The following is a 25269-nucleotide window of genomic DNA, read 5'->3' on the forward strand; positions in this document are numbered from 1 at the left end:
ATCATCACAAATAAAATAGATGAGAGATCCATAGTTATCTAGTCTTTGAAGCAACTCAATCTTAGTCACTGCTCTTATAGTACCGGCTGGTGCAGGCCAGAACACTGCTTCAAAGAATTTAAACCATGGTTTTTAAAACTGATTCGGAGATCAAACCGGTCAGGGGTCTGGTTACCAATCCGAACGGTTGGCCCGTTCTAACAAAAAAATAAAAAAATAATAATAATAAAATAAAAACTGATCAAAACTATTCGAATGGTTAATCGCCCGGGTCAGCGGTTTGTTGATCAAAATTAATGGTTTTTTGAGAAATCTCGGTTTTGGGGAAAAATGGAACCAGTCACCTTACCGGTTAACAGAATATATTAAAGGTTAACCGAGATAAGTTAACAAAGTACAGGGCCTTGAAAGGCAGAAACAGTATTACATAGGTAGAGAAACATCAGAAAACATATTTGCCCAATTAGGCTCCAAATTTTGCTAAGCTGTCAGCTATGGTGTTTAATTCCCTAGAATCCAAACCAGCTTCGCAAGGGTATTTAGAATATCCTGTTTTCCAAATCATATTTTCTTTTGATTGATAAGATTTTCCAACTTATTTTTAGGAAAAGGTAACCATGAGAAATTTCCAACTGCATTCCTTTGGGTGGCTTTGTCAGGTCTTAGAGGTAGTTTATCTTTATCAATATTTAGGTTTTCAAATGGTTGTGAGTTGTGATGTAGATATTGGGAGGAATTTAAATTGGAGAAAAGATGAAATTCTATGTTTGTTGTTAATGTGTCTCAAAATTCATGTGTTGTTCAGGATTAAGATGAAATCATCTTAACTGATGAAAGAAAGCTTTTGCAGAGACTTATTGGTGTGTAACCTAGTGTTCTTCCCAGATAAATTTTTTACTTCAAAGATTCTACATTTGATTGCCTACCAATGGGGCTTTATTTGCAGCTTATGGAGAGGCATGGATATGGGGAAGAATATATAAACCGTTATAAAATGATGACCAGGTAAGTGAGCTTCTCTAGAAGTTGCTTTCATTCTTTTTGTATTGTAGATTGTCTCCATGAATTGAATTGAGGCTTTTTGCAGATGCCCTCTGGGTGTTTTCTGCAGACAAATAACTACTGTATTCCATGCTTTTGTAATCTTGTTAGAATTAATGGAGAGTTGGTCCAATCCGATCCAATCCAATGTGAGTTCATTATAAATGGATCAGGTCCAATCCAATCTAAGGAATGTTTTTGGATCAATTTGGACTGGTCCAATTCAATGTCTGGACCATCCAATCTGTTCAAATCCAGTAACAGCACTTTTTTCCCAAAGAGAACAAACTAAAAGAAACAGATATATGGTGTCAAATAAAGAAATTTAAATTAGTAAATGAAGTATAATCCTAAGGTCTTCTTTTTTAGGTTTCTAAATGCTCAGGGAGATTACTTTCTTTAGTGCCTGATCCCACTATGGAATGAATAGAAAATCATTGACAGATGTATGGCCTAACATGTTATTGAATCAACTCAAGGGATGGGTGGACAGCAATTCATTAAGGCAAATAAGAGAGTTGAATAAGTGTAACTGAATGGCTTATTGGTGTGCTTTTAGGCTTAATTTAGTTTGGTAACAGTACAAGTACAAATATGTACAGTCACCTCACCTATTTAATGATTTATTCACTGAATGGCTTATTGCCAGTTACGAATCTCCTTCTACATCATGTTTGGGGAATAGCCAATTCTAAGTCTATGTAACAAGGATAGTATTTCTGCCTCTCCAAGAAGGCCAGAAAATTCTTTAACCACCACTCCCTTGTTCCTGAAAAGTTGTCCTGAAACTTCAGTATTGATGTTGCATGTTGCTTGTAGTGAGAAGGATAGTTTAGTCAGACATTAGCTCAGCAAAGGTATTCTAGTTCTTTGTTCCATTTCTGGGAACTTAAGAAGGAATTAATAATTATATCAATGTATTTGTCAATTTACTTGGTCTTACATTATCTGGCTGTATTTTTATATTCTTTGTTGGTGAATCTTGAGAGCACTATGTCACCTCATTAGTAAATTGAGCATAGCATACATATTCTTGTTAAACAGTTATGCTCTTAGCTCCAATCAGATTGATGTACCTTTTGACAATTATTGTAAATGAATAAAGTACATAATTGATTCATGTCATTGTGGTGTGTTTCTATGTAATATCCTTAAATTAGACACTTGTGAGACTCGTGTTAGTTTAGAATCTTCATAGCCGTTAGATAAATCTGGGGAGATTTATCCTGCCAAGTCTAACACTGATGTACCGCCAAGTTGGTTGGGGTGGCTTGTCTCAACTGTCAGGATGAGACTTTGGAAATAGATGGACAAAACTAGAATGTTACACCTGACCCCTATACTTGATTATGGTACTGCACTGGGAGTCGGATTGGGCTATCTTTGATATGCCAATCAGTGAGATCCTTAGAGAGGGTCAAAACCTGGGTATGTTGGGACAGTCCGAGAATTCATCTGAGTGGGTGATCATAGTCACAGGATCAGCCCCTTTGTCGGACAAAGTGAATGATCGGGGATGCACTCTCTCTGATGGAAACCTAAATTGGCGGCAATTGATTTCAGCCAATGAAATTTGTTTTTGCAAAATATATTTATATAAAAATATACATATATATGGTTTCAAAATGTTTGCAAATGGTTTTAATTCTCGGGATCCATGTGATTAGAGAGTGTAGCACTGTACCTTGCAGCTGAGGGAGACGTCATCTCTTGTCGGGCAGTGTTTGATCATTATGTGCTAAGAGGTTAAGTGTAAGACCATTGAGGGTAATACCTGATGGGCTAATCTTGCAGCTACCCATTGTCCTTGGTTTTCATAAGGTGGCTGGACCCAATGACCATTTAGTGTAAATGTTGGGCTCATTAAGAGCCCATGGTGATAGACTCAGGGGTTCATTGTCTCCTCTAGTGAATTCAGCCAGGCCTTGTAACAAAGGACGGACTGAAACCCATGTGGCTGATGTGTAGATCAATGTTTGGGTCCCACGCCATACAAAGAGAGCCAACTGGGCAGCAGGTTGAGAGGTTAAGTGAGCACATAAACTTAATGGGCCTAAAGCCCAATTCGAACTGGGTTAATTAGATTAATTAAATAGGGGCAAATCTGGGTTTGGATCAGCAGATAAGGATAAGAGGATAAGTCTTATCCACTTAAAGAGTCCAAATCCAAATAAAGATTTGGATCAGGAAACTCCTAATTTGATTAGGATCAAACTGATCTTAAACTGCAGATAAGATAAGGGATTATCCTTATCACTTAAAGAGTCCAGATCCAAATAAAGATTTGGATTAGGAAACTCCTAATTAGATTAGGAGGTTGTCTCTTTAAGGCTATAAATAAGAAAGCAGGGCGGACATGCAAAAGACACAACAGACATTACAACAGTCTGCAGATTTCTTCCTTGTTCTTGCCACCCCTACCCAGTTCGATCTTCACTTAATGAAAGTGATCAAGAATTATTCTTGATATTGCTTCTTGGTAGAAGAAGCAATCTGAAGTCATGCTCACCATCCCTCTACCCCATTCTTGCTGAAGAATTCGGTTCTTGCTGAAGAGTCGTCCTGTTAATTTTGCTTCACCTCTCACTGTGTCATCTTCAGTGGAAACAGTTTTTTGTTTTCTCATTGGGCTGAACACCTTCATTAGAAGTTATTGTTACTCCGTATCAGGTATATCCCTCTCCTCCCTTTTGGTTTCAGATCTGGTCCGGTTTGGTTCAAGATTGACCCTTGAAAATGCAGTTTTCTAAAACAGGGAATGCGATTCCCAGATGGGAAAGAGAGAAATTTTTGAAATTTCGCCCAACCTTCCTGTAGGGTTTGGCCATCCATATGATGGATCTCTCATTCCTTCAATTCTATTATTGACCTTCAAACAGCAGTAAGAAGACCCGATACAACTTGAGGGTTAAAGAGGCAGGAAACCTACAAACAGTAGTAAAATGACCACATCTAACTTGAGGCTCTAAAGGAGAGGTTAGAGGAGACTAAAACACTTGTGGGTTGATGTACTGATGAAACATCTGAGGACCTATAGGTTAACCGAGACAAGAACTTGATGGAATGGAATGGCAAAACAGTATTAACTACTCCTAACCTCAAGTAGTTGAGAAATGATTTATTTAGTTCAATTGTATACTTCTATATAGTTGCAGTATATAACTACACACCAAAGTATTGGTATAAATTCAAAGAAGTATTTGTTCTCAATTTGTCATATCTCCAAGGCTTCGTTAAATACTTCTCTCCCTCCCCCCTCCTCTCTCTCTCTCTTTGGTCATGTGAAGTGATAAACCCAGTAAAGTTTGTCTGTGGTTAGAAAATGTCTATTTTTTGCTTCATACTCTTGCTTACTCCCCCCCCCCCTCCTTTTTCCATATAACCTATCCTAACTTTTACAGATTTATTTCTCATTGCATGAAATATACATGTTAGACCTTGTTAAGACACAAATAAGGGGAACAGAGGGACAAGTGTACAAGAAAAGGCCAGATCAGCCTTTAAGTAATGTAACTGACAGCCAACCACTCGAACAAACTAAATAACAAACTGGACAAGTGGAGAGGCTAATATAACAGAATTGTAACGGAAGTGTTATAAATATGGGAAGGAAGCTAGAAGAGGAGGGATTGATTTTGGGAATTCAGTCTCTCTCTCTCTCTCTCTCTCGTTTCAGGAGGCAGGCTTCCTCGAAAAGCCCTAAGTTAGGTAGTTACCTAACAAGCTGGTATCAGAGCCGAGATGCCGAGCATAAGGTCATCCGCGATGGAGAACAGGGTTGACAACATGGAAGGAGAAATGCAATGATTATCAGCTGACACTAAAGAAATAAAGGAGAGCTTCGCGTCCTTGCTTGGGTGACTGGAACAGACACCACCAGTTCCAAATCGGGAAGGTGCTTGGGTGACACCAGTCATTGAAGTGGATCAGGAAAGGTGCTTCGTAGGGGGGGATCCCATGTCCTAGCTTCTAGGAATCGAAAGGTACTTCGATTACCATGATATGCCTGGACCTGATCGTGTTCCACTAATTTCCACACACTTGGAAGGAGAGGCGTCGTCTAGTACCAGTGGTACCGGTGACAGCACCCAAGAGCCACATGGGCGGACTTCACCGATGCCTTAACCATGAGATTTGGAGTCTCGACTTTTGAAAACTATGATGAAAGCCTCGCTAAGCTACGACAGACTGGCTCTTTCCAAGATTATCAGATGGTGTTCGAAAGGTTAGCTGTGCGTGTGCAAGGGTGGCCAGAAAACGCACTGGTCGGCAATTTTGTTGGTGGACTCAGGGAAGAACTATGGCTGGAGGTTAAAGCCATGCAACCCACCACCGTTCTTGACGCAACAGCCTTAGCTCGACTCCATGAAGACAAACTGAATCGGGCAAGAAGGATTAATCGACCCCTGGGAGTTGTGGTCAGACCAGGTATATCGAATCCAGAACCGGGTATCTTGGGTAAACCGGAGTCCAGACCATGAGTAGGAATCACAAGCATGGAAGCCAACTCTAGTTCAGCCAAGAGGTTAACCTAGGCTGAGATGCAAGCCCGACGAGAAAAGGGCCTTTGTTATGCATGTGGAGACAAATTTGGATCTGGCCATCACTGTAAGATCCCACAAGTATTCTTCCTTCATCCCGAAACCGAAAACGTCAGGGAATCAGCAAACATTGATAAGCCAGTGGACAACCAAGAATAGGGGCAATGGACAAAAGAATATCCAGAAGTATCTCTGCAAGCCTTGACTGGTCTTGCCTCCTCTCAAACTATGAGAGTAACTGGACTGGTACAAGGGCACCATGTATCAGTTCTTATAGACAGTAGCAGCACTCTCAATTTCATTACTCAAACATTGGTCAGACAACTAGGGATTCCGATCCAACCATGTACAGCATTCCGGGTGCATGTAGCTAATGGGAGCATTCTGGTGTGCGATAGTACATGCACAGGATTAAAACTGAAGATACAAGGACACGAGTTCGAGGTAGATCTACATCCCTTGGAAATCAGTGGAGCAGATGTAGTTCTCGGAGTCCAATGGTTAAGGCAACTAGGGCCGGTGATATGTGACTGGGCCCGTCTCACAATGGACTTTCAAGTGGGCAACTCGCAGGTGCATATTCAAGGACATGTGTCCAAGGATCCAGGACCCATTAGTCTTGCCACCCTAAGAAAACAGGTAGCAAACCCAACCCACATCATTTTAATGTAGATAGACTCCGATGGGAATGGCCCAATTCTAGCCCAAGGAAGTAACTCCAGCAGATCTGAAGAAGCCCGCATACAACTACAGTAGTTACTTCAGAAGTTTTCAGTGATCTTCCAAGAACCTAAGGAACTACCACCAGAATGTGCCCATGATCATTGCATTCCATTGCTGCCCAGAACGACAGCCACAAATGTAAGGCCCTATCGTTACCCCTATTTTTAGAAACTAGAGATTGAGAGACAAGTGCAAGATCTGCTTGATAAAAAAATTATACAACCCAGCCATAGCTCATTCTCCTTGCCGGTATTACTTGTGAAAAAGAAGGATGGGACATGGAGGTTTTGTATAGATTATAGGGCCTTGAACAACATTACTATGAAGGATCGATTACCCATACCAGCAATCGATAAACTACTAGATGAACTTGGTCGGACCACAATATTCTCTAAACTAGACTTGAGATTAGGATATCATCAAATTCGAGTCCATGAGGGTGACATCCACAAGACCGCCTTTTGTACACGCGAGGGGCATTATGAGTTTTTGGTCATGCCGTTTGGGTTGACCAATGCGCCAACTATGTTCCAAGCACTTATGAATGACATATTTCGACCCCATTTGCACAAATTTATACTAATTTTTTTTTATGATATACTTGTATATAGCGCTATATGGGACGAACACCTAGTGCATCTACAAATCACCTTGGAACAACTAAGGACTCATAAACTCTTTGCAAAGGAGTCAAAGTGCGCATTCGGACACTCAAGTACACTACTTAGGGCACGTAGTCGAAAATGGCATTGTAGCAGTAGACCCGGAAAAGATATCAAGCATGAAAAATTGGCCCCAACCTCAAAATGTTAAGGAGTTACAGAGCTTCTTGGGTCTAACAGGATACTACCAGCGATTCATCAGAGGGTATGGACTGATTTCTGCCCCCTTGACAAGTTTACTTAAGAAGAGTGGGTTCTACCGGACTAGGGAGGCCCAACAGGCCTTTGAAATGCTCAAAACAACTGTCTCGTCCCCACCAACGTCGCACTTCCAGATTTCTCAAAGGACTTCATCATTGAATGTGATGCGTCAAGCCAAGGAGTGGGTGCGGTTCTCATGCAAGAAGGAAGGCTACTAGCATTTTTCAGCAAAGCATTGAAAGCACAAAAATGGGCCAAGTCAGTATACGAACGAGAACTGATAGCAATTGTTCTCGCAGTTCAACGGTGGCGACCCTACCTTCTAGGGAGGAGGTTCATCATACAAACTGACCACCATAGCCTAAAATTTCTATTGGAGCAGTCAGTATTATCCTCGAAACAGCAGTGATGGATAGCCAAATTACTCAGCTACGATTATGTCATTGAATACAAGGAAGGGCACACTAACAAGGTGGCAGATGCGCTGTCACGCCAACCACAACTATTTCCATTACTTCTTATGGGCCTAACGTGTTCCATCATGATTCAGTTAAGGGAAGAAGTTGAAAGACACCCACAACTGAGCAAACTGCGTTCACAGGTCCAAGAGGACCCTACTAGCCACCCAGGGTACATAGTGGAGAATAACTTGTTGTTATATAAACGTCGAATGGTGATACCACAGGATTTAGTCCATATTCAGCATCTTCTTGAAGTGTTCCACTCATCACCAGCAGGAAGACACTCAGGGATTTTGCACACTTACAAGAGGCTAGCCACTCAATTCCATTGGAAAGGCATACGGAATTTGGTCCAAAAATTCATAGCTGAATGTGTCATTTGCCAAAAAAATAAGGCTGATACCCAGTGTCCAGCAGGTCTGCTAAAACCACTCCCAATTCCTACACAAGTGTGGGCAGATATATCCATGGACTTCATAACGGGGCTTCCCTGCCCCATGGCAAGTCTGTCATTCTCGTGGTTGTTGATAGATTCACAAAAATACTGCCATTTTCTCCCTCTTTCCCACCCCTTTACCGTTTCAATGGTGGCTGAGATTTTTACTAAGGAGGTGGCACGACTGCACAGTACCCCTAACTCTATTGTCTCAAACCGTGACCCAATTTTTATGAGTCATTTCTGGGCAGAACTTTTTCGACTAAAGGGAGTGAAACTCTTCAAATCTACCAGCTACCATCCTCAAACAGATGGGAAAATTGAGGTGGTCAACCGGAGTTTGGAAACCTATCTAAGGTGCTATGTAGGGGGTAGGCCACGTCAATGGCTCAAGTGGCTTCATTGGGCGGAATGGTGGTAAAATACCACGTATCACAGTGCAACAGGAATGACTCTCTTCCGGGCTCTATATGGACGGGACCCACCTCCCCTACTCCCATATGAGAAAGGGTCTATAGTAGTAGCAGCAGTGGAAGACCAACTCCTCCAGCGAGATAGGGTGTTACAAGAGCTCAAATCCCACCTCCGTCGAGCCCAACAATGGATGGCAGACTCTTACAACAGAAAGCATAGGCCCATCCAGCACCAGGTTGGGGAGCAAGTCTTCCTTAAACTACAGCCATACAAGCAAGTTTCAGTAGCAGGCCACGGGTAGAACAAACTGAGCCCAAGGTACTTCAGCCCATTTCGGATTGTGGAACGCATTGGGTTTGTGGCATATAGGCTTGACCTTCCAACAACATCAAAATTGCACCCTGTATTTCATGTATCTCTATTAAAGAAATGGCCAAAAACAGGAGCAATAACAACAACAACCCTCCCATCATTCTCAGAAGATGGTCAAGTTCAAACTAAGCCTACCCAGATAACAGATTTCAGGTGGATACGCAAAGGGCATTACATCGAACCAGAGGCATTGGTGGTATGGTCAGGTCTCCTACTTGAAAATGCAACTTGGGAACCTTACTTGGACTTACAGAATAGATTTCCACATCTTGACCTTGAGGGCAAGGTCGCTTTCAAGGGAGGAGGGACTGTTAAGACACAAATAAGGGGAACAGAGGGACAAGTGTACAAGAAAAGGCCACGTCAGCCTTTAAGTAATGTAACTAACATTCAACCACTCGAACAAACTAGACAAGTGGAGAGGTTGATATAACAGAATTGTAACGGAAGTGTTATAAATAAGGGAAGGAAGCCAGAAGAGGAGGGATTGATTTTGGGAATTCAGTCTCTCTCTCTCTCTCTCTCTCTCTCTCCTCTCTCTCTCTCTCTCTCTCTCTTTCTCGTTTCAGGAGGCAGGCTTCCTTGAAAAGCCCTGAGTTAGGCAAGCTTCCTTCATGTCAAGGATGAAGGACCAATGCACATAGACATTCACAGGAAAACAAACAAGGACCCCCAAGGCCCAAGATTTATTATCAATTCATTGACGCTGAACCCAACCCCCTATAAAGAAACATACACGAGTCAGAGATCCATTCCTATTGTTAATGTTAATGTAAATGGACATAGAGCTGCAACTTGTACTTGTTTGTTCAGGTTCTAAGTGGAATCTGATTAAGGCAATCAGAATTTGATCGCAAAATGGATCCACTGCAATATTGAAATACATGTTTATATTAATATATATACATAAGGAAAATATACATGTCCTACAGAAATATGTATGTAAGACAAAGAAGAGAGCTCACGGGACAGTAGTAGAAGCAGGGGTAGCTGCCTGGTAGAGGAACTAATGGTGACCTACCAAATGAAGAAAGTTAACCAACAACATATAAAGTATAATGGTCCAAAGGCCAATCGAATGCAATAGAAAGTAAATGAAAAACTCACGGAGCTGAGGTTGCTGGCGTAACTTGGGGAGTTGCTGTAGGATGGAAGAACTTGTTTGTGGGGCCTGCATATGGAAGGCATTATATTAAACCAGTTCAAAAAATGACTAACTTTAAACAAGATAATTCCCAACTTTTTCCTTCCTTTTATCAAATCTAATGGCTTTCTTTTTGTGTTGTTTCTTAAAAGCTAATCCTCTTTCCTTTATCATGACCATCAAAAGAGGCCAACCCATTGACTCTCCTTTATCATGACCTCTTTCTTATGACATGACTGTAGGGTGAACCAAGCTTCCACCTATATGGGTTCATAATATGTGTTGGTGCCATAGCTACGAGAGCACTCAAAATAGTTCTTCAAGGAATTTTGCTCTCTTCCGAAGGGTAATGAATTATATATACATTTCTAATTAAATTCAAGGGCTTGAGGCTTTTAGTTACATGCCAGGTATTCTGAAATTGGAGAACTTGACTGAAGTGTTGTTATCATTGTATAGGGAAAAATTGAATTCTATGAACCTCCTTCTTTACATGGCTCCAACAGTTGTTCTGTTCCTTCTTCCTGCAACTCTTCTGATGGAGGAAAATGTGGTTGGAATCATGCTGGCACTTGCAAGGGATGATATTAGGATTATCAGGTATCTTCTCTTCAATTCTGCACTGGCATATTGTGTAAACTTGACCAATTTCTTGTTCACTAAACACACCAGTGCTTTGACCCTTCAGGTATGCCCCATCTTTCTAAATAGAGTACTTAATGTGTTTATCACTCAGGGGTGGATACATCCAAATTATATCCATTACAGTGATTTAAAAGGCACGCCTAGGCGCACAGGCGAGGCGCATTTTAGGGTATGCGCCTTGCCTAGGTCCTAAGCACAGCCTTTTCACGCCTCAACCATGTGCAAACCTTCATTCATTTATCTTAATAAAATGTCTTCTTAAAAAGCAATTAAAACTATAAAATCATTATTTTTTATGTGAAAACTAAGAATTTAAGACCTAACATGGACTTGTTTGGGCTTGCCTCGAGGGGCGTGGCACAAAGGTGGCTCGTAGAACTAGGAATGTAATATGTTTTACATTACATTAGCTACTCGAAGTAATGCAATTGAATGAAAAAAAGAGAATAGAGGTTTTACATGCTTGAAAATGTTTTATATGTTTGATTTTATTTTTAAATTCTCATTTGAATATGCTTTAAATCTTATGTTTATTTATTTTAATTTTAGATAATAGGTTTTTTAAAACATTATTTTAAAATTTAAGTTTATATTTTTTATTAATATATTTTAAATTTTTTTGGCTTTTTTTTGAGTTTTTTGACATTTTTTTTTTATTTTTTAGCATTTTTTTGTATTTTTGTGCCTTGCTTCAAAAAGGTGCACCTTACGCTTTTAAAACACTGATCCATTATCTAGCTAATATAGTGCAAATTTCCCTATCCATTCCCGAACCCGTCGCACAAAATCTCTTAACACTACTTTAAGCCACTAAGCCATTTCACCTTTTATGTTATTTAATGGAATAAAATAGATTTTATTAACTTTTGTGTTCATCATAACAATCAATACATTTATATGGTTAACAATTTCAACTAAAAATTAAAAAAAATAATATTTAAAAATTGAATTTTATAACTAAATGAAATAAAAAATCTATCAAATCCAAATTTACATCAAATGATGAGTTTAATCCTAAGAAATTTATAGAAATAAAATATTAATAATAGAATAATTATCTTAATTCTTAAAATTTATAAATTTGTGCATGATATATAATATAATAGATTCATATCTATGCATCCCGAGTATCGGGTATCGGATACCCTAAAGTCAAAACCCAAACCCTATAGGGTTTTAATCTAAAATCCCAAACCCTATAAGGTTTTGATAAACGGGTCTTATTAGGGTCAGGACGGGTCAGATACCTGAAAATTCTCGTAAAATTGCCATCCCTAGTGATCATCCCTGCAGGCTTGTGTTGTGATCCCATATGTTTTTCTTAGTTGTCTTCTTCAACTTTAACTTGATCAAAATACTTGATGTTCTTTTAAAACATTTAGCTATAGCTGGTTTGCTCATACCCACACATCCATGCTACTGACAAATGACAATAGAAGCAACCATTACTTTTAAGATGAACACCAGCTTTTAACAAAGTATTGCCTCCATATCCAATTTGAGTAATCATATGCATTAGAAAATGGTTTGAGGATCTCGATTTGTTCTTACTAAACCTTTGTATAATACATTGTTTTTTATAATTAATCAAAATGAATTGTATATATATACTACTTTATCAAGCAAAACAACCTATCCTAAATTTCCAATGAGGCCTGATTCATATCTTGACAATTTTCCAGTTACTACCCATACCTAGAAGTCTGAAACTAAAAACTGATGGCAATTTCATAATTCTAAATATTAAGATTGATTTTTAAGTTATTTGGAAACCTACCAAAAATAACTGCTTTCTTATAATGAGAATCTCAAGGTGGAGCCTTGTCCAACCTTTAGTACTTCTTCACGACCAATTCCGCAGATCTCAAGGTAAAACCTACCAAAAAAAACTAATGACAAAAGGTATTTGGAAAATGATGACAATATCAAGTTATAAAGTACATCAAGTTATTCTTTCTTATAATGAAAATACTTTGGTCAATCTATAATCGATATCTCAAGTTATTTCAACTAAAAATTTAGCAGATCTACATCAGAAGATTTAGAGTCGAATAGAGTCTAAGCAAGAACAAAAAGCGTCGAATAGCAAATATACAGCAGAGCTAAAATTTCATACGTACGCTGCTTAAATATCAGAACTAAAACAAATATTATTAACTTCTTATAAGTGGAAGAAGTATCAAATGAACGATACAAACCCTAAATCTATAAGTTCAGGAAATGAGCTAGATTCTATCATGCTAAGAAAACAAACAGAAAATTGAAAAAAAAAAATCAAAATACTGATAAAGGTCAGAAAAGGCAAATGATTGGCGATCAGGGCCAAAACAAAGGTAAAAAAGAAACAAAAATAAAACCTAGAATTCATTTATTTTTCGAAGAACTGGCCTTACCTCAAAACTCTAGAGAAAGCTTCTAATCCGAGAAGAAGGCCCGGAGAAGCATGGTCTTTACCTAAGAACACTCTTTTGACAAAGATAAAACACTCCCTTGATAGAGCAAGAGAGAGAGCGAGAGAGAGACAAATGAGAGAGAGAGAGTGAGAGACGACTGAACAAGAGAGGGACGACTACATATCAATATTTCTAGCGGCATTTATCATATTATGTTTGTGGAAAGAATGGGCACTATGTTCAATTATGTCGACGTCAGAAAGGTGGAACCAAGTCTGTAAACATGGTGGAAGACAATCTAGTGGTCATGATTACTGAAATCAATATGGCAGAAACGTCTTCTATATGGTGGTTTGATTTAGGCACCATAGTTCATGTTTGCAAAGACAAGTCCTTGTTCAAGACATATGAAGAAGTGACTGGTGGCTAGGAAGTACTGATAGAAAATCAAGTAGTGAAAAATGGAGATAAATCACTTACATCTGACAGTCCAATGATGTAGTGGTGTTCGGAGTAGAAATAGTGACCGACGTGAGATAGAGAGGTAGTAGACGTGAGCTTCACAATGGCGGGCCCTAATTGCAAAGGTAATATGTTGAGAGTAGTGCAAAGCATGGGAAGACACGCTATAGAGTAGTGCGAAGCATGGAAACAGATCAGAGATAAATGTTCATGGTAGCAATGGACTATCCACGAGAAATAACCATGGACGGTATTTTGCCCTGTGGTGTAGACCGATCCATGATATAGTGTGGTTTAGCGCACATCACAGTGCAACTAAACCACTAGTTTTGGGGTGGTGTGTTTGAAAATGTAATATCTTATGGTGTATCCACACTATGGAACACCACCTAAATCTCCATTGAAATCATAAACATCCACCTTTACCTTCTCAGTTATATCATTTGCATAACCACCATGTTCAGCTTTTTCCATCATCTCATCAAAAAGATTTGTGAGTGATGCTTCTTGATCAATCTCTTGCTGGGTATTTTGGGCTCGATTAGCTTGTACAGGTGGTACCCTTGTGCACTTTGTAACTTTTTGTCATCCTCTAAGATTAACAGATCCTTCATCTTCACCATTATCATCTTCATGAACAGCTCCGTTGTTTTGTTCCATCCCTTTCATTGATTAAGGGTGCTACTTGTTGGATTTCTTCTTCTGTAGCTTCTTGAAGTTCTTTTACTTGTGCTTCAAGGGTTCCAACTCTCTTGCAAAGGGTAGAAATCAATAAATCTCTTCGTGTATTAGTCATTTGACCCCTTGCCACTACGTGTAGCCATGATGATAACAGCCTATAACCTTGGTTCTAATACAAGCTGATGTAGGACGAGCTCAGTTCTAATCCTTAAAGAATGTTGAATGGTCTTCTTGATTAGAGTTTTATGAATGTTGATGGTTGTAATGTCTTGTTAAGAAAGGAGAAAAAAATACATGGAATCACTCACAGGGTACCTAGAATCATTCTAGGGCATGGGAATCACTCACCACAGCTAGCATAAGTTGAAGAAAACTCAATAAATTTCATTGCCCTTGTGTAAAACGTCCATACATATTTATAGACTCTAAACTCATAATAATCCTAGGAATCAAACTGTTAGACTCATAATAGTCTTAGGAGCCAAAGTATTAAATTCAATGATTCTAGTAGGACTCAAACTAAACTGTCATATCCTATTTCAAATCAAAGAAGACTCAATAACTCTAATCCTACTTATGCAATGACTTTGAAATTTTACATGAATCCTGTTTTGCCATTCTATTTTGTTTAATACCATATCAATTCTTCCATTATGGGTGCCAAAATGATGCAGGTAACCTTGCCTATTTAACACCATAGTTGGGTGGTGTTGTGGTGGGTCACTTCCAGGGACTATCCTAGCACACCCTTACCCATTTGACTCTATAATGAGGTTAAGGTGTAGCACGTTATTTTCGGAGGACACTCTTTGCATGAACACAGAAAGAGTACAAGTCTTAGTGCCAGCTGCCAAAACCTAACACAAACCCTCATTTATTTGGGACTGGCAGTATAAGACAAGCTCACACTAGCAAAAAGATTTTTTCTTTTCGGTTTTAATTAGTATGAAAACAGCCAATACATGTTTATATAAGCATGCTCATGCTATATATCATCTCTCCGTCTAGTACATTCCTATAAATTCTGTTTTGTATTAGGTTATATCTAGGTAGAAATCCTATTATTTATCACGTTTTTCTTTTATTTGCCTCAGATTCTGGAGATCCTCAAGTTGGTTAGAAAAGAGCTAAGAGGAGAAACTATACCAGTTTGATGAGCTCTGTTGAAAGGTAAAAAAGTTTTGGTGTATTGTTTTAAATCAAAATGGAACTAGAACCTTGTCTGGACCGATTTTTGGATGCTACAGAATGGATTAGGAATTTTTCATGGGGTAACATGATTTAATGCCTCAAAGCTTCCCTCTTCATGGGGATGGAAGCTTGAGTCCAAAAGCCCATCTAAGTGTTTAAAGCATGGTTTTTAAAACTGAATTGGTGACTGAACCGGTCAAGGGTCTAGTTATCGGTTCGAACAGTCTGACTATTCTACCCGAACGATCGGCCCGTTCTGACAAAAAAAATTAAAAAATTAAAAAAATTAAAAAATGGTCAAAACCATTCGAACAGTTAACCGGCCAGTTAAGCAGTTTGTTGACCAAAATCAACGATTTTAGAAAAAAAAAAGTGGTTTGGGAAAAAATGGAACTGATCAGGTGACCGATTCCCAGTTTTTCCGGTCCAGTCCGGTTTTGAAAACCATGGTTTAAAGTAAACCAACTTTTGGAGGGCATTTTTCTGAATTAAAAATTGAAAGGTTGGAAGAATAATGTCAGTCAAAAACCTTTACGGCTTTACTCAGTTTTACCATCGCCTTTGTCTAGAAGAACCAAAGAGTATAGGGCATATTAAAATAGAAAGTACAGGGTATATTTTTAGGATGGCTTTTGTGGTATGAGCTCTGAGTCCGATTCTTCATGATCTTGGATATGCAGGTTTTGTTTCTCTAAAAGAACTCTAGTTATACCCAGAAGAGTCAGGAATTGGAGAAATTCGATGCACAGATGGTCATGTCAACGTATATGACAAATTCATCAACTTCCATTGTTCCACAGGAAAAATTCAATCAAGCGCAGCTCTCATGACAGGTGTACTCTTTTTTAGTAGAGGATTTTGATTCATTCATTTCTTGCTTTTGTAATCTTGTTAGGAATTAGTGGAGAGTCGGTCCAATCCCATCCAGTCCAATGTGAGTCCATTATAAATAGACTAGGTCCAATCCAATCCAATGAATGTTTTGAATAAATTTAAACAGGTCCAATTCAATGTCTGGACCGTCCAATCTATTTAAATCCAGTAACAATGTTTTTTCCTCAAAGAGAACAAATTAAAAGAAACAGATACATGATGTCATCAAATGGGTTGCACAATGACCCAAAACCCCCAAAGTTCATAAAATTGTTATAACATACAAGCTTCTGAGTATGGTCTAGTTTGAGGCCTTTCCAAAAAAAGTGATGTTTTTTTAGGTCTAGTTTGAAAGGAGTACAAGTACAAATACAACCAAAATTCAAGGTTTTGCACTCTACATATTTGTAAAGCGATACATATTGTACAACATACACCAATACATTTTGATATTATGAACCTTGTTTGGAGTGTTGCAACATGTAGATATCGTACAATAATTTAATGCATAAGACAATGTATTATATAATTAATTTAAAGATATATAAGACCCATGAAAATGTACAAGATCAGGCTTTTGTATATGATCTATAAATCAAAGAGTCCAGGACACAAATCAAAGGGCAATTGTTATATTTTAATTACTAAATCGATGCTTTTATATTTTATTCTTTTTAATTTTATAAACTATAAAAGTCAAGTATAATATTTTTTATTTATGTAAATAATCGGTATGTTGTTATTTATTGTAAATTAAATTATTAACTAATAATTTACAAAAATATATAATCTTAATTTAAAATATCAGATCCATTGGAATTTCTAAGATGGGATATTATCATATGCAATTCATAAATTTTAACTACTAAATTAAATATTTTATTTGTGTTATCTCTATTTTTCCATATTATCAAAAAATAGAATTTTTTTAATGTATTTTGCATTTCTCCAATATTTTTTGGGAAAATTCAAAGGTCTATTAATAATGGTTTGGAATCAGAATGGTCCATTCAGATTCTAATTGTTTGGTTGGGAGGAATCGGAATCCTATACCCATTTTTGGTGGATGGCATTTCCCAAATTTGAGGGATTGGCCATTCCCTTGGGAAATGAGAACCCATTCAAGCTGATTCTGATTCTAGTTTCAATTCTCATCTGAACCAAACAGGTGGGAGGAACATACCATTCCAATTTTGATTATGGCTACAAATCAAATGGACCCTAAATGGAAAAAAAATGCTTTCTTACTCTTATTCTTGATTTCAATGGACTTTTATTAGTGCAAGATGTCAAGTGTTCCAAGTACATGTAAGATGAAATGGAAGTTTTGAATGTGAGAAAATGTACGGGAAGATTGAAATTAGCAAACATGAATAATTATAATGGCATTTGGCAAGTCTTTTTGGGAAGATCTTCTAGTAGCTCTGACATTCAAAAGATGCATTGAGGTTTTGCATGAAGATCTGAGTAGCCCGAAGCTAGTTTGTCATATACACATCTTTCAGTGTCTTTTCATGCGAGAATAAAACACAAAAGATGCAAAGAGCTTCATTTGAAGCTTTCTGTGTCTTTTGGGAAGCTTCAAATGAAGCTTTTTGGCCTTTTGCATGATATATAACCTCTAAACACATTTTTAAAAGCCCGGTAGACCAAGCCGCTTAGTAAATGGTCTTTGTCTTTAAAGACAAAACCCCAAAGGATCAATATGTCTTTTGACTATCTTGGTTGCTGGAAGATGTTTCTAAAAAGACTTGCCAAATGGCACCTACACCAGCATAAAAGTGTAGGATCAAATCCACATATCTGCAAAGGATGAGGAACACTAGAGAATATGGGAACTATCTCAACCAATTGAATGCAGCCCAAAAATAGAAGAATAACAATTTAGAGACAGAAATGAAGTAGCACTCAAGAAGAAAAAACGGGACTAATTCTCATGAAAATAGACTTGCACCCTCAACTTCATTAGGAAAGGGAAGTTTGTTCAAGTTTCCTTTTCTTTTTTCTCTTCTCCCTTGGGTTGATAGTGGTTTATTTAGTTTTATGTCTCGTTCTCTCTCTAGTTTTGCCTTTTATTTAGGGCAGTAGAGGTGTCATTTCCAAGGTTAGGCTGGTGGCTTTATAGTAGGTTACTTTGTGTTTTGTTGTTGTGCTTTGAGTTTAGGTTGTCTCTTTGTTGTTACTGGATGCTTTCAGGTTTCTGTGTTGTGCCCAAGGTTCAAAGTATCGATATGATACACATATCGGCAGTATCGTATTGGTACTTAGAAATGCACGAAACTCTTTCTTTAGTTTTTTCTTTCAATTTTGGTTTTTTTGGAAGCTAAAAATAGGTTTTCTTATTAAAAAAGGGGTTTCAAAACCCCTGTAAATAGGCGTTTCGGAGCGTATCGTATCAATACTTTAAACCATAGTTGTGCCTCTAGAATGTGTTCATTTGTCTTTTGATGGTTTTCCTTTCCATCTTTGGAGAAGGATCTGTTAGGTTAGTTTTGCTTTTGTTGGTGTTACTTTCTTTTTTTGTGTTTTTCTATATGCTTGATTCGAATTTTAAGATAGGAAGTTTGTTAGCTTCAAAGTTTGATGGTATATTTTTCTTAAATAGTTAATGTGTTTAATTGGTGTTTGAGTGAGACAATAATGGCCCCAAAAAAATAGTTTCTTCATTAATGTTCACTATATCCACTTTTTCTTCAAAAAGAAAATGAAATACAATTCTGATAAGTTGGGAGGAATGTCAATGCCATAATAAGTCAAGGTGCCTTCAAGTATCGCCATTCGATTTGCTACCTGCATTGTGTATGCTTCCATGTGGTTGACTAACTCTTCATATTTGACATTGGCACTAGTAGCCTCATTCTAGCTTGATGGAGATGGCAACGAGTTTCATTGATCTTGACTTCCAACCTTTGCTTCTCTTGGAGTGCCTCTTCTAATTTTCCATTGTTTCAAGATGGCTTTCTTGGGCTTCACTCAACTTTTTCCTATGATTTTCCAAATTCTTTTTTAATTCCATAATTTCCTTCCTTAAATCTGCTTTTTTTATTTCCATTTGTCATTTTTGTCTGATGTGTTCTCTTATTTGCTTCCTTATAGAATTATTGTGCCTCCCAATCCTTACCTCTTGCTCCTCATTTATCCTATTTTGCTCATGAAGTTCTAATGCTACTTTCAGATATGGATCATCTAAAGGGCGTTTGAGAGATTCCTTTAATATAGTACCTTTGAATGGAGGCCTTATTGGGGTGGGGAGTTTGGGTGGTGGCACCAAAGGTGATGGGAAACTTTGACTGCACACCCAATCTCTATATGTATGATCACACATTGGCTTGGAGGTTGGCAACAGGGTCGAGAATTCCCTTTATTGGAAACCCAGTGCTCTCTGAACCTCCTTTCCATGTTCCCGCAATATTTGATGAAATCAACCATGTCCCCTTTGATGTCATCAGTGGTTGGAATGAACTGTAAGAAGCCTAGTTGCCTTACAACTCGTACTGGGACATATGGTGTCGATCTGTATAAATCTGCTAGAACCATGCTTTGTCTTCCTTCTGCGGCTAAACAGGTTTGATTACACCCTTCTTGGACAGACAACCCAATGTTTTAATTGATCTTTCTTTCTGTGGCCTTTTGCAATAATGCCAAGTTTTGTTTCTCTATCAAGGCTGTTGCTTGTGGATTAGTGCTCAATATTTCTTTTACCTTGTATGTAGGTTGAGATAAAAACTTTCTAGTGTGAATGACCAATGTGGCAGATATTGTATCAACCACAACTATGAGATATGGAGAGAGCCGCGAAAAGGCCATGCTTTGCATGTCTGCAACATGGTTAAGCCCCACAAAATTTCTACTAAGATCATGGGGACCAAGGTGACCGACGATGCTTCTTTGATTTGACATAGCACTGTGACTAGTCTCACATGAATCCTTTTACGATCAAGTGGGAAGAGGAGATGACCTATGATGGCCATGAACAAGACATTTTTTTGTCTTTACCTATTCTTCTCTAGTTTATTTGATTTGAAGACTTGGGTGTTGCGATTTGAAGATTTGGCATGTTTTGAAAGTTTAGGTACTGAATTATTGCGTTTTAAAGTTTGGTGACTAAAGTGGCACTAGGTCCAAAGTATAAGGCACTAATCAAGAATTTTCCCTAATTTTAATGAAGAGAAACTATGTTTAAATCCCTGTAACAATATTTTAAAATTTGTAATCATTTAAGGTGGATTGTAAAAATTGGTTGGATCCTTAAACCCAATCAGTTTTCTAACAACATTTTAAAATTTGAAGCCATTTAATGACCCAAACGAGTCATAAAAACCGGTTGGATCGTTGAAAACCAGTGATTTTACCAAGTTTTAAAAAATTTGCATCTCCTACAAATGGAAATGCCTTCCAATTCACGGATGGATCGATTTGACCATCCATCCGGTCCAAATCTTAAAGCATTGCTCACCATTCTTTTTTGGGAAATTTTCTTAAATTACCCTTACTGTTTAACTAATTGACAAAATATACCCTTACTATTTAAGTATTGCCTAAAACCACCCCTACTATTTCTGAGAATTGTCATCTTCATTAAGTTGTAACAGAAAGGACGAAATGTCCCTTTTGCTTCAGTATCATCCTTGTTTAACCAAATTTGAAAAATCAACTATTCATTCTCCCCTTCCTCTATGCACAACAATGAACTGAAAGAGAGGGACGACGATCTTGATCCCATTCGATGACGATGTCGAGATCAAGCACACATAATCAAAATTCAGGAGAGAGAGAGAGAGAGATTATCTCTTCTTTCTAGTAATAAAATGCCCAAACAACAAAAGCTTCCCTATTTCAGCTAGAAACCTCTATTCTTTCTAGTAATAAAATGTCACTTACACCTACAAACTCATCTTAATCAATTTCAAGGATCGTGTTCATCGACAATTCCCCTCTCTCCCTTGTGTTCACCAACCATGTCAGTCTACAACAAAGGGTTTTTGAACAGAGAACATCAAACCATCATCACATTTGGAAGCTTCCTGTGAAAAAAAACCTCCCACTATAGTACCTTCATTCTTCTTTAAAAAGACGACCTTCGATAAGCTTATTTGGTGATAGATTCCTGAACCGAATTCATATTCAATTGAATATTAGGGCAGCCCAATATTGAATCTGAATCGTCTTGCTGCAGGAGAAACTATGGCTATGGGTATGGCTGCAATTGTAGTGAAGGACGCAAGAAACACCCCGACACGAGCTTCTCTAGCGAGAAGACAACCACTGAAACCATTGTTGTTGGGATTTCTCCTCAGAAGACATACTCGAAAGCATTTGAAATGAACTCTAGAGCGGAGAGCAAAGGTTGCTAGTGCGGATCCAACTACAGTTGTGACCCTTGCAACTGCAAATGAGAGGGGAAAATTGAAGAATAATGTTATGTATCAAAAGATAATATATGTGGTACGTGTGTGTGTGTGTTGGGCCTCGTCCTCTTGTGAAGCTTGTCTTTATGTCATGGCTTCTTTTACAAATCCTAACTTGTGGAATTTGTAGTAGACTCCTTTCTACTATTAAAAAATATTGAATCTGAATCTGAATTCGCAATTGAATAATATCTTATGTTTGTTTACGTTGTATAGCTATAATTATAGATAGTTAGGCAAAGACAATGGGAATGAGAGAGAGGACGGCAGAGAGGTGGTGGCGATTCGGTAGTCGAATCGCTGCTGTTGCAGCGGCAATTTTACAAGGGAAAAGAAGGAAGATGAAAACTGAGAGAGAGACCAGGGCAAGCGGTTTTTCATCAGTTATGTTTCAAGTACGTTGGTGTTTGCATGTCAATCGGTTGTGTTTCTAGATGTATTTGCACAATTCATAGTGCTTTTGGTCTTCATCAAAAGTTTTGATCTTTCTTAATAGATCAGGCGATAGTAAGTAGTTTGGAAACCTTGCCAAACTCCAGACATTGGATCTTTCCAATCATCAGTTCTTCCGCAATGTTCTTGAGTCTTTGGGCCAACTCAACGGTCTGCAATACAATGGAATTCATCCTTGTTCAAAATCAAAAGTTGATTAGTCAATTAACGGTTTGAAAACAATGACTTGTGGAAGCTTCCAAATGTGATGATGGTTTGATGTTCGCTGTTCAAAAACCCTTTGTTGTAGACCGACATGGTCGGTGAACAGAAAGGAGAGAGGGGAAATGTCGTAGAATTGCAAAAACAAGAATTGAACGATCTCGCTAAAACAAAAACACGAGTTATAACAATAGCAGTCAACCATCGACATTTCTTGGTAGCTCTGCTTAGACCATTAATCACACGACTATGCTATTTTTCTCTAATTTTAGAGAAAGGGTAGTACTATCATTTTATCAAAATATAACAGTTATGGTATGTGAGCGGATTGTGACGGAATCCTAACAGTAGGGAGTAATTTGTCAATTGTCAAAAATAGTAAGGATGGTTTAAAACAATAGTTAAAAAGTAAGGGGTAAAATTAGTCAATTAACTAAATAGTAAGGGTATTCTAGAAATTTACCTATGAACATTCCTCACCATTAGCATTAGGGATGGCAACGGGGCGGGTATGGGGCAGGGCACCCTTCCCCATCCCCGCCTCGTGGCTAAAATCCTCGCACCATCCCTGGTATCGGGGTAAAGATTCAACCCCCATCAGGGATGGGGAATCCCCGACATGTACTCGCCCTGCAACCATTGAACTTGAGGACAGGTAATCCCCGACATTTCTCTGCCCCGATGACTGTATCCAAATTCCAAAAGTTTGAAGATCAACAATGAGAGTACCGAGAAACACTGTGAAGATAGAAGAATGAAGGAAGACTGGGAAGTCTATTGCTACGGCGGCAGCAACGCCCAACAGTCGGCGGACGAATGGAGAAAGGAAGAGCGAAGAGTGAATCATTGATTTACTATGAAAACCATAAAAACAATAATGGCAATAATGTATTACTTTCCTTGTAGGCTTTTTATATGTTTATCGCCAAAACAAGAAAGGAAGAAAAAGCTAAGAGCCGCTATTGATTTGTTACAGACTAGGTTGTTAGATCTGTTACAAACGAGAGAGGAAGAATGAAGAGTGAATCACTGATTCACTGTGAAGATCGAAGGAAGACTGCTAGACTAAGAAAGTGAGAAGTCTTGAAGACGAAGACTGGATAGTGAATCACCACGGCTGTGCAGCGGTCGACGGTTCCTCTGTGCTATGGCGCTCGGCAGTCAACGGTTCCTCTGTGCTACAACGGTCGGTGGTTGTGCGAAGGTTGAAGGAAGACTCAGTGACTCTGATTCACTATATGTGCCAAGGTTGAAGGAAGACGAAGAGTGAATAATCACTATTAAAGTGTTAAGAGAAACAGGTGGCAAGTCCTAACTCCTAACCTAATACCTTAACACATTATATATATAAAAGGGTATGTTTGTAATTCACAATCGGGATCGGGGCGGGTTTAGGGATTTATAAGCAGACCCCATCCCCGCCCCGTCCCCGGTCCGGGGCAAAAGAAAATTCTCGAACCCAACCCGTGTGCATTTGTGACCAGGGAAAATCTGCCCATTCGAGGCGGGTCAGATCGGGGACCCGGTTTTGTGGGTAAAATTGCCATCCATACTCACCATTCTGCTCCATATATATATATATAGCACGTCTCTCCTTTGAGAGAAGCTATTTATCTATTTTCTCCATTTTTTTGCATTTTTTCTTATTTTCTTTTGTTTTAAAAATATAAAACAGTAATAATTGCTTATCTTGATTAGATTAATAAAGCTCCAATCCACTTAAAAATCAAACTTAATAAACGAAAATAAGAATAAGAAATTTAAATATAAAAATAATAATTGATAGTTTTAAAGTTTTAATAATATTATTAGATAACTTATGAGTTGAGACCATTATTGTGCATATGAACTCATTAAAAATGATAAAAATTAATGAAAACTTAAAATGCAAAACCCATTTTATTAGTGATATTTTATTGCAAAAATTACTGAATAATAATGAAAAATACCAATAATTAATTAAAAATAAGATTTAAATATAAAATATTAATTGATAGTTTTAATAATATTAGTAGATAACTTTGTATTAATGCATTTTTAATTAATTAATAATTTTTATGAGTTGAAACCTTTATTGTGCATAATGAACTCATTAAAAATGATAAAAATTAATGAAAATTTAAAATGTAGAGCACGTTTTATTAACAACATTTTATTGCAAAATTACTCATGCAAAAATTACTGAATAATAATGAAAAAATACCAACAATTAATTAAAAATCCAAAAAATTCTGAAAAGCCTAAACATTATTAAAATACTAAAAATAATTAAAAAATATTAAAAATTAACAATATTTTATGTTAATGAGGGTATTTATTGAAAATAATTAAAAATTACAATTAATAGTATTTTATTATTAAAAAGTACAAAAAAATATTAAAAAATACCCAAGCTAGAAGTTATTGAAAATTAGCTATCTCTTTTATTAACTATGGTATTTATTTAGTTATTTAATTTATTTTTATTGAAAATAAATACAAATTAATTTTGTAGTGACTAATATGCAAAAATAAATTTTGAAAATACTGAAAATAATTGAAAAAATATTCATATGAAAAATTACTAAATAATAATGAAAAAACACCAAAAATTAATTAAAAATCCAAAAATTCTGAAAATCCTAAAGCTTAATTAAAATAGTAAAAATAATTAAAAAAATAAATTAATTGTATTTTATTGCAAAAAATATAAAATAATAATGAAAAATAGTGCATTTTAATTATTAATAGTAATATAATTAACACTAATTATTTTTAAACTATAATTAACAGTAATTATAATTTAAGCTATAAATAGTAGAAAATTAAATTAAATTACCAAAAAAGTTATATTTAATTACTAGAAAATTACATTTAATTAGTTTTAGCCAAGAAATTAGCAAAATTTTTGAAAATATGATAATTTCCAGAAATTACTATATTTTAAATAAATACAGTAATTTAATAATTACAATATTTTAATAATTA

At 37.2% G+C, this 25269-nt stretch overlaps 1 protein-coding gene across 14 annotated transcripts in view; it reads right to left on the minus strand.

Annotated features, from left to right (window-relative positions):
* Positions 1 to 13387, minus strand: part of LOC104609059 (V-type proton ATPase subunit a1-like) — a 36723-nt gene extending 23336 nt beyond the window's left edge. The window contains exons 1-5 of one of the 14 annotated variants that reach the window (XR_016079646.1): positions 13034 to 13359; positions 12418 to 12516; positions 9959 to 10022; positions 9817 to 9868; positions 4 to 9718 (exon numbers count right to left, since the gene is read on the minus strand). The gene's annotated coding sequence lies outside the window, so the exon portion shown is untranslated. Of the gene's footprint in view, positions 1 to 3; positions 9719 to 9816; positions 9869 to 9958; positions 10023 to 12417; positions 12517 to 13033 lie in introns of those variants that run through there. The other 13 variants (XR_737188.3, XR_737192.3, XR_016079640.1 and 10 more) reach the window with 13 other exon arrangements.
* Between the last annotated feature and the right edge of the window lie 11882 nt (positions 13388 to 25269).

Source organism: Nelumbo nucifera, chromosome 8 (assembly GCF_055504915.1).
Source record: "Nelumbo nucifera cultivar China Antique chromosome 8, China Antique-T2T, whole genome shotgun sequence".
Taxonomy (NCBI): Eukaryota; Viridiplantae; Streptophyta; class Magnoliopsida; order Proteales; family Nelumbonaceae; genus Nelumbo; species Nelumbo nucifera.